This window comes from Apis mellifera, linkage group LG10 (genome assembly GCF_003254395.2).
Source record: "Apis mellifera strain DH4 linkage group LG10, Amel_HAv3.1, whole genome shotgun sequence".
Taxonomy (NCBI): Eukaryota; Metazoa; Arthropoda; class Insecta; order Hymenoptera; family Apidae; genus Apis; species Apis mellifera.
In genome coordinates, this window is record NC_037647.1 from 6,343,436 (window position 1) to 6,353,408 (window position 9,973).

Sequence of the window (9,973 nt, forward strand, 5' to 3'; positions counted from 1 at the left end):
GTTAATGCACCTGCGTACACCGTGGCTTCGTGAGCGGAACACCACGAAGCGAGGAGGAGAGAAGGAACGCGAAGAATAGAACGCGGAGAGGACAATCATGGCGCTACAAGTTGCTACCGATCACGATGACGAGAGAAGAAGACGGCGGCTGTGCACACGGTGGGATGTCCGATAGATGAAAAAGGTGGAGGAAATAATCGTAGCGGCGGCACGTGGATCGTTGGATCGTTGGAACGAAGGAAATGGAAGGAAGGAAAACAGAGCTGCGCGATACATGTTTGATCGGTGGAGTCGTATAGGAAGCGGAAGAGATAAAGCGGTGGCGATACCGAAATTCTTTGCAAGATCGAAACAAATCCTCTTCCTTCTTCCTCGTTAAACCGTAACTAACCGAGGCTCGAAGAGAGCATCGCTCGAGAAATTTTTGCAGGACGGTCGGAATAATCATTAACGAAAGATTTCTCCTCCGATCTCGTTCGCATCGCCGATTTTCCAAGTTGGCGCGAACACGAATAATTCTTTCGCTCCTTCCAATTCTCGCGCCAAAGTCGTCTTCTTCTCCTCCTCCTTGCACGCGGCGACCATGCACCAATTCATAAAATCCCTGGAGCGAGCCTAAGCGCTCCACTAACTCCGTCGACGAGTCGCTGACCTCGGGATTCAGCGGTGCGCATCAGCTGCATTTCTCCATGCGCATAGACCAGTTGCGCTGCGATGGTCATGGTAATCCTCCTTCGAAGGAACTAGAAAAGATGCGATGCTCGATGCGAAACCGAGCAAATATACCGAACCGAGTGTTCCGCGAATTGAAAATAACGAATTGCAACCGAGTGTTCCATGCTCCCATAGGTATCCGTAACTACGCGAACGATAATTAAAAAAGAGTACCGTAAAGTCTGCCCGCTTGTTTCGTTCCTCCGGTGGAATCCCTCTTTCTCTTTCTCTTTCTCGTCTCCCCGTGCAAAGTGGGGGTCGTTGACCCCCGCGATGATTTCGTTCCATATAGAATAAACGGCCGTATTGAATAATACAACTCGACCAAGATTGATCAAAGGACGAGCAATTAGCTCGAGAGGATTATTTATCATTGGCCGTTTGCGAGCCGCGAAAGGAATAATTCTTGCCACGTTGGTTAATTACAAGGTTGGTAATTACCGTGTTGGTAATTTGGTAAAACCTCGGGGATAGAATCGAGAAGGATATGGCCGAACGTGGCCGTATCTGTTTCGGGACATTTAATGGAAGTCCTTTTAACGCTGAATAATAACATCGTGCACGAAAGGATACAGCCACGATGGGAGTCGCTAGTGTCCGGATAAATGACCGAGGCGAAACGACAAAGTCCCCAGAAGGACACGGATTATAAGGGAGAGAAAGAGAGAGGGAGAGAGGGAGGGAGAGAGAGAGAAAGAGAAAGAGAGAGAAAAAAATGAAGAATTGCCTGTCGCAATCCGTGTCCATCGCGGTCTTTGCATCGCAGAGGTTCTTGGCTCTTCGAAGCCACCGTGTAAATTCTATCAAAGTCTATCTTACTCTACGCCGGCTTACGATCATACCCCACTCCACCACGACTACACGTGAAAAGTCACGCTCTGTTGGATTCAGGTATAGTTAGTCTCTGATATACTGGGTGACTCTTGAATCGTGCGTGAATCAACTCAATCCCGGATTTATCCGGATCGAGTCGGGATAATTTTTCTCCGATCGATGAACTTGTAAATGGCGTACGAGTGGATAAGATTTATCGAAAAGTTTGTCAAAAGATAATGTCGCGGTGATTTTAAGGTAGGATTGCGAAACGTTTCGCGGGGAGGGGGAAACGGAACAGCTCCGTTGTTCAATCACGCGATCGACATTTTATTGGGAACGTAAACGCGCGGGGTGGGCATCGTTAAATAAACCGTGGAAACGCATTCCCACGAGCTACGAGGATGGAATCGGTGGAGCGGCAACGCATTACGGTTCGGTGCACGTGAAATCATCGGTATCGCGTAAATCGTCCGCGTTATTAATACCGTGCCTTCGATACGACGCAAATCCTCTTTCAATTAGATGAAAAAAAAAGGAAACGAAAATCCACTTGTGCGTGGGAACCGCGTCGTGCCCGGAAGATCTCTCTAAAATAAACTCTTCTTCCCTTCCTCGTCGTGTGGGTAGAAAGGCTTCGCAACCAGTCCTTCTGGTCGTCGGCGAAAAATGACGTCGACGAAATAAAAGAAAAAAAAGGAAGGAAGGAAGGAAGGAAGGAAGGAAGAAAAGAGAAAAAGGAAGAGAAAAAAAGAAGAGGGGAGGAAGGAGGATGGAGAGGAACGGTTTGACGAAAAGCGAACGGGCCGGTGCCACGTGCCCGAAACATCGGCGCCATTCGATCATCCGCGCCGGTTCACCGGAAAACCATACTCGGACCCTTATTTCTCGATCACTCTGTACGTGTGTACGTATCCCATGCGCACACAGGTTACAGGTTTTCGCTATGCTATTGGCCTATTCGCTCATTCCGAGGCTGAGTCACACACAACACCACCAACACCTCTCTCTCTCTCTCTCATGCTCTCTCTTTCTCTCTCTCCTTCGTTCCTCTCCCACCTTCTTTTTCCTTCCCCTCCGTTCGTTCTGGCTCCTCCGCTATTCCCCTCCAGCCCCTACCCGGCGAAATACCGATCCTCTCCACCACGTCCCTCACCTGTGGCTCGTTCCTGCGGCCGCAGGGGCCGCTGGCTGACTCCCCAGGTCGACTGACTGAGCTGACTGTCTCTACGGCTGGCTGGCTCGGCGTAGCCACCCAGCCACTCGACCAGCCAGCCACCTTCCTTCTCTTGCGTGTGTATCGCAGGTCGGCTGGAGTTTACCTGGCGTTACCTGCCAGCCTGCAGCCTCAGTTCACTCACGTCACTTCGAGCAACCGGTTCGCGGAGTCCTCCCGGCTGCGGCTCCTACGACTTTAAAAGCCTCCTCTCTGCCTCGTTTTTTCCTTTCTACGTACGCACGTAACCGCCGATCTTCTTCCTTGCCCAACTCTCTACCGTAACCCCTCTCTCCCCTTCGTTTCTTCTTATACTATTTCTTCTTCTTCTTCTTTTTCCTCCTCCTCTTCTTCTGCTTCTTCTTCTTCTTCTTCTTCTTTTCTACTTAGTTCGACGTCTGTTGGTCGCGGTCTTCTTCTTCCGTTGCTGCTACTCCATCCTCGTATACGCGTGATGTTTTCATCGGAAAGGAGAAAATATATATCGTCTCGTGGTGACTCGTTTTGCTGGATCGATCGAAGATGGAACGATCGGGATACGAACGAGTCGTGTTCCGTATGTAATACATTGTCTACGTTCAACGTTGGAGAAAATACAAGGCGTGAAGGAAACAGGGAATGTGGACGCTGGAAACTGGACAACACAGTGAAATATTGATGCCACTCTTCGGAACAAGGTATTACCACGGTCAGTGAGGAAGGTATGGTGGAAGAGATCGTTACCAATAACGATCGAGTATAATCCTCTTTCGACGACAGAGGTACACAGATATTGGGAATAATCGTTTAGCAGGTATCCATCTCGAAAATCCATCCTTTTTTTTATTATTCGTTAAATTTTTCGCTAAATTTTATTTAATCCCGCGATATTGGAGGGAAAATGGGATCGTAAATCTTTATTGAAGCAAAATTCTCCACTCGATGTCGATCGAAAAATCTTATAAAGTCCGACGTCACGACAAACTATAAATATACGAAGATTACGTTCAATTAACCGTTTGATACGGAATTAATCACCGTCTCTTATCGACTAGCATTTTTCTATCGAAATATTATTGCTTGGAAACGATCGTTTACCGTTCCCGCGTTCAACGTCGAGTTAAATGTCGCGAGCTTTTTATCGATAGGAACGATCACCGGTGAAATCTATTTTGTTCTGGTAGGAGCGATGGGAGCACGTTCTCAACGGTTTCTCTTTCTTATGTACCCAAGATTTTCATCGGGTCACTGTCCTCGGCTACGGTCACCGTTATTCCTCCGGCTCCGACCTCGCCACGAAAAACATCGCCGCGCTCAACGATTGCGCAACACGATCGAGAATCGAAACGAGAATCAACGTGATCAAAATGATCTTAAATGTTTCGCGAAACCATCGAAATATGAAGAAATCGAGTACGAGCCGATCGATTCATTTCGATCGAAACATTTTCTTCTCTCTTTCTCCCTCCTCCCCCTCCCTCTCTCTCTCTCTCTCCCCATCGTTATATCATTCATCACGTTTATATCGAACGGTATAAGATCGAATAAGATTTAACGCACGCTCGTTAATTACGATCGATCGCACAAACTCGCATCGTGACTAATGAAGAAATCGATAGTATGTAACCGGTATTTGCATATCGGCTCGCGTTAGCTTTCACGCGAAGCGTATCCCGGAATGCGATAGAACTCGGCGATCTATCGATTTATCACCTGGCAAGAATTCACCCACGTAACACGTACGGCCACGGTTTCTCGAGGAGCGAATCTATGTCATGATTTAATATGGTTTCGAAAGTCGCGAGCCACGAAGTTATCCAGCGCGGTTTCAGGCTTGTTTGGTATTTTATTGTTTTCGAGCTGCCGCTCTCTTTCATCATCCTCGTCCTGGTTCCTCCCCCCTAAATCGCCCGTGCCCTTTCTTTTTCACTGTCTCATTTTCTCGCCCCAAATTATCCTCGCCATCACGCCACAAATCTTCCCCGTCATGGCGTCCAACTGTCCTCGGACCCGCTCTCACCTTTCTCTCTCTCTCTCTCTCTCTCTCTCTCATTTTCTATATTCTTCGTTTCATCTTTTCTCCTTCGCGCTCTTTTCAGTATCCATTTCTCTCTCTCGCTCTTCCTCCTCCCCCCTCTCCCCCTCTGTTTCTTTTCCTTCCCCCACCCCAAGTTTCCCGCTCATCGATAATAGGATTCGCTCGATAAGAAATCGAACGAAAGAAAAATCCTATTCCATTTTTCCTCACGTTTTTTGTTCACGCTCGAAAGCGTGACGACATTGGCATTCCACGGATTATCATACGGAAGCCGCATCATCGCGTTGAATTAGCATGGGTCCACATCGCGGTATACACGCTGTGTTCGCCGTGTAACGTTTTGTAAGCGTTACGCAATGCACGACGGAAAATAACTACGAATAAGAAACGCTGCAGTTTGACGAAGGTCAGTAAAGGAACGCAACGCAAGTGTGTAATGCAGTAAACAGCACGCGTGACCGTCGGACAAGAAAACGCACGCGAACGCTTCGACTGCATATTTCACGCCGTTATTATCGGCCGCGATGTCGTGTATATTTTTTTTTTTTCTTTTCCCTCCCTCCTCCCCTCCCCTCCCCTCTTCTCCCCTCCCCTCCCCCCATCCCCCCTTAACTTGCCGTCGATTCGATTCATGGCGTCAATCGGGAAACGTGGAAGGGACTTGGGGTCAAATCCGCGCGAGCCTCTCGCGAATCGGCCGCATCCGAAGACAGAAGCTGAGATCGACGTTTGACCTATTTGAAGAGAACCGCAGAACGTTCGAACCGCTGAATGGTATCACGGTTTGTTGTTTCTCTCGTCTGTTCGATTGCAAAACTCGTCGAGGAACAGTTGGTAAGAAGAGAGATCGCGATGGAAGAAGAAGATTCGTTGTTGATCAATCGAAATTCATCCTCTTCGTGGGGAAATGGAATCGAATTAGAAAGAGAGAGAGAGAGAGAGAAAAAGAGAGAGAGAGAGAGAAAGGCGTGTGGAATCTCTTGAAAAATTCTTCCTTCCGTGGGCAAAAACATCGGCGGGAAGCCAGGATATTCTCTTGGGAACGGGTTGAAAGATAGAGGTACCAAGTGAAACCGGCAGTTTTCTACACGACTGTAGCGCATAACCAGTTTCGAACACGTATTTATTACAGCTTTTCCTTATTTGCTTTCAGTCACGGGAACCGATCTTCATTATGACACATAAGAAAAGTTTAGTTTCGTCTCGAATACGATCACCTATTGGAACGATTACAACTCGTACACGTTGTGTTTCTCGAACCAATTAAACATTCTTCCAATAATAAAAAAGAAATCGGAGAGAAAGAGAGAGAGAGAGAGAGAGAGAGAGAGAGACAGAGAGAGAGAGAGAATCAAAAAATAACGCGTTGTATTTCGAATAGAAAAAAATGTACCATTCGAAATATAAAAGGCTGAACAAAACATAGTAAATCATTGCATATCTGACAAAGCTTGTAGTAAACGCGTAGCGGAGAAAAAATCGTAAAAAATATATCGTACAGTGCGTTTGAAAATTATCGATAATTCAAAGCAATGCGACACACTTTGTCACATTTTCCTCGGTTTCGAGATGATAGAAAACCACAGCCGAGCAAATAAAAGATTATCTTTCGTAATTTCTACACTCTTTAAGATTTAAGAGAATAGAATTGTGTTTTCCACTGCGCGAAACACACATCTGCCCGATTCTAATTGCCACGTTTCGCCTTAGATAAAACGCGGTGAATAAACACGAATGGAACGTGGTTTTAGAGACGTATAGTCGGGAAGGGACTATTATTTTCCACGCCATGTCCCGATGTTTCGAACCCAGCCGTGAGAACCGGAATGATAGCATGACCGGAAGAGCGGCTTGAGAACTGAGAGGAGACTCGCAGATAGTCGTTGAAGAATCGCAGGTATATATATATACATACATATATATATGTATATGATGTATATATATATATCTATATGTATATGTATATACACGGTGCACTGAGAAGATTCGAATCGTGAGAACGAGACGGGAAAACACGGCGGCCGGGTTCCCTTGCATACCAGACCGTTCCATCTTTATAATAAATCACTGGAAGCCGTTCTCTTGATCGAATTAATGTTTGCAAATTAAGCCACGTTTCCACTGAATCGGCACGCAATCGCGCGAGAGGGGGAGGAGAAAGAAAGAAAAGAAGGAGAAAAAAACGCGCAAAACGAAAACTACGATTCTGTCCGACAAGACTCGATTGTGTCCGGTTTAATCTAGCCTCGTAATAAGTTTCACAATGAACCTTCCCGGACCATTCATAATCGATTGTTTAGCGCGGTGACAGTGCATTATCCGCTATTGACCTCGATATGCTTCTTTTCCTTTTTTTTCTTCTTCTTCTTCTTTTTCTTTTTTTCTTTCTTTTTTTTCTTTTTTTTTACGAGCTGCGTAACCGTGAGAAATCGTGGCTCCTCGCGGAACGGGAGGAAAGAGGAGAAAAAAATTGGAACATAGAGAGAGAGAGAGAGAAGAAGCTTGTCGAATTCCAGGAAAGAACAATAGTTAGGAAGCAACTATTGGTGGTGGTAAATCGAAAATTCATAGGGGGGTGAGAGAGGGAGAGGAGAAACGGTGGGATTCGAAGGACGAGAGCGGTGGTGAACGCTTGGCGAACAAATCGTGGCAGGCCGCGGCAGATACAGCGGACACGACTTCCGGGAAGAATCGTTGTTCCGTGACGGAAGAGGCGAGAAGAGAGAAAGAAACACGCTATATACAATGGGCAAGCTGTGAATTATCCGCGAAGAATTCGTTTCTTTTTTTCCATCCATTCCTACGTTCTTCTTTTTCGATCGAAATTGCTCTTTCGCAATCGTGAATTAATTAATAATTTCACGATGCGAATCGATATACGAATAATGTACAATATCGGGTAATCGAACACGTATCGGTCATCGATCTTCAAACACGGTTGAAGAGATATCATTCGTTCTCCGCGAATCGTTTATCCTTCTTTCCTGTTTGTTATCGGTTAATTGTGAATGGAAGTTTTTTTTTTTTTTTTATAGGCTGGATATATACGTACCACAGCTTGGACTCTGTAAATGGCACTGGAAGAATTCACGGGGGATTTAAGAAACGGGCCCGTGGAGCTCCCGTGTCATACACAGCGTCCGGCTATGCAACGCGATAACCTCGAGGAAAAAATGAACGCACGAACGTCATCCGACATCATTATCAATCTTTAAATAAAAAAGAAATAAAGAAGAAGAAGAAACTTGGTCGGATTCAGGTCAGAAGTAATCGAACAACTGGAATACCCGGAAATCGTTCAACGCATTTACGTAACAAGTATATAACCAGTATCAACAAGAGTGGTAATACTGGGGAGGAATCAGGCAATAGGGAGATAAGAGATCGATTAATGGCGTACCTCTCTTCGATCGCTCGACGACGAAGAAGAAATTCTCGATCATACTCGAAATCAATGACGATAACGGGAGGGAAAAGAAATTAAATTTGGGCCTAATTGGAGGAGGGGGGAAAAACCGCGAGAAAGGATTTTTTTTTAACGGGATGATAACGTTTTATATCGATTTCTCGGACTGCGTGCACGTGGTGGACGAAAGCTCGAACATCGTCGACTTGGCAACAGGCGACTTGGCGACCTTCCTCGATGAAAAGGCGGCGCGATGGCGAACATAGTACAGGGATACGAGGAAGAAGGCGCGCACATTTGTCGAGCGAGAAATGCTTGTCCACGTGGAAGAGGGGAACGAGACGAAGACGGGTGGCTAACCGGAAATACAGCTCGCGCAGGCAAAAGAAGAAAGTGTCAGAGAAAAAGGCTACGGCCAGGGTCTGCGTGGATCGATTCGCGACGCGACTCGACGAGCAACACCTGTCGCACGAGTCAACCGAGTAAGTGCATTCGTCCCTTCTTTCATTGTCCACGATGAAAAGGTTGGGGAAACGTACGGAGAATATCATTTGAATCCCGTTTTTGCGCGGTCATCCTATTAGCGGGAACGCGCTAATACCTCACAAGGGATTCGGGATTAGGCGATTTGATGAAGAGGGATGGATTTTTGAGGGAAGAGAATTCTTCTTTGATCGGATGCGCGGATAACGATCGATTCGATAGTCGAATTCCATTCATCGAGATTCTTGACACGCGTGACATCGAGAACGCGTCATGGATCAGAATGTAAATCGGCAATACGAAATAAGGCCTATCTGTCCAATAAAACGGACGAATCGTAATGGCAACGTTTGATTACCTGTTGCGTCACACCTGTTGCCGACCATACGCGAACCACGTGACGGTAGTGGCCGTGAAAAGATTTTCTCATTGTGTCCCGACGTTTGTATCGATCGCGTGGACGAGCCTGATGCCAACGTTATACGTTGAAAGTGGCCAAACAACGTATTATACGTATATATATATATATATATATCTTTTCTGCATCCGTACATGAAATCAATAGGGGTAACGCACGAAACGATATTCGTAACGTTAATTGCTTTCGTATCCCAAGATTCGAAATGGAGAAGCGGGCGAACAAATGGGCCACACCATCGATGGATTCTAGAGCCCATTTTTCAAGTTGGAGTCGGGGTTACTTATCTTCATGCAGGTGTCGTGCGATAATCTCCTCTTTAAACGACAAACGTTGTTCTTTTTTCTTTTTTTTTTTTTTCCTTTCTACGCGTCATTACACATGCTGGTAAGGTGACTCAACTGTTATGCATTTTGCCAGATATACGGAATATCTTATATCGGGACTGTTTCCAGGTATCGAGGACTCCTGTTAAGCGTATTCGCAAAATTGTTCGTGGAGGATCTTCACCTCTCCTTCGAAAGGAATATTTTCGATGCTTGATGTCGATAAACCACCTTCCCGTTTGATCGTGCTCGCGTCCTCGTAAGAATCTTTCGGTCTCATTGTTCGTGGGCAGCAGGGCAGAAAGCGGCGCTTCCGGTTTCAAGTTGGCTCGCAGCACGACGACGACAGACAGAGCATAGGGCCCGGTTGCATCCTGATCGTTCGGCCAAACACCTGCGCCGCATTTCACGGGTAAAAGGATCAAGGTCGAAAAGAAACTATTGCCCGATCACATTCTTTTTTTTCCTTTTTTTTTCTTTTTTTCTCGACAGTCATAACTGTGCGATCGCGTGTTTTTTCACAGGTCTCCACGAGCTTATATACGCCTCGTTACGCAACATACGAACGAAGCGGTATATA

The 9,973-nt window shown here is 46.2% G+C and overlaps 1 non-coding gene across 1 annotated transcript; it reads left to right on the forward strand.

Annotated features, from left to right (window-relative positions):
* The first annotated feature begins 7,815 nt into the window (after nt 1-7,815).
* On the forward strand, nt 7,816-7,906 carry Mir263a (microRNA 263a). The gene has a single exon (NR_031516.1). It is a non-coding gene; the product is annotated as a microRNA 263a (primary transcript).
* The last annotated feature ends 2,067 nt before the right edge of the window (nt 7,907-9,973 follow it).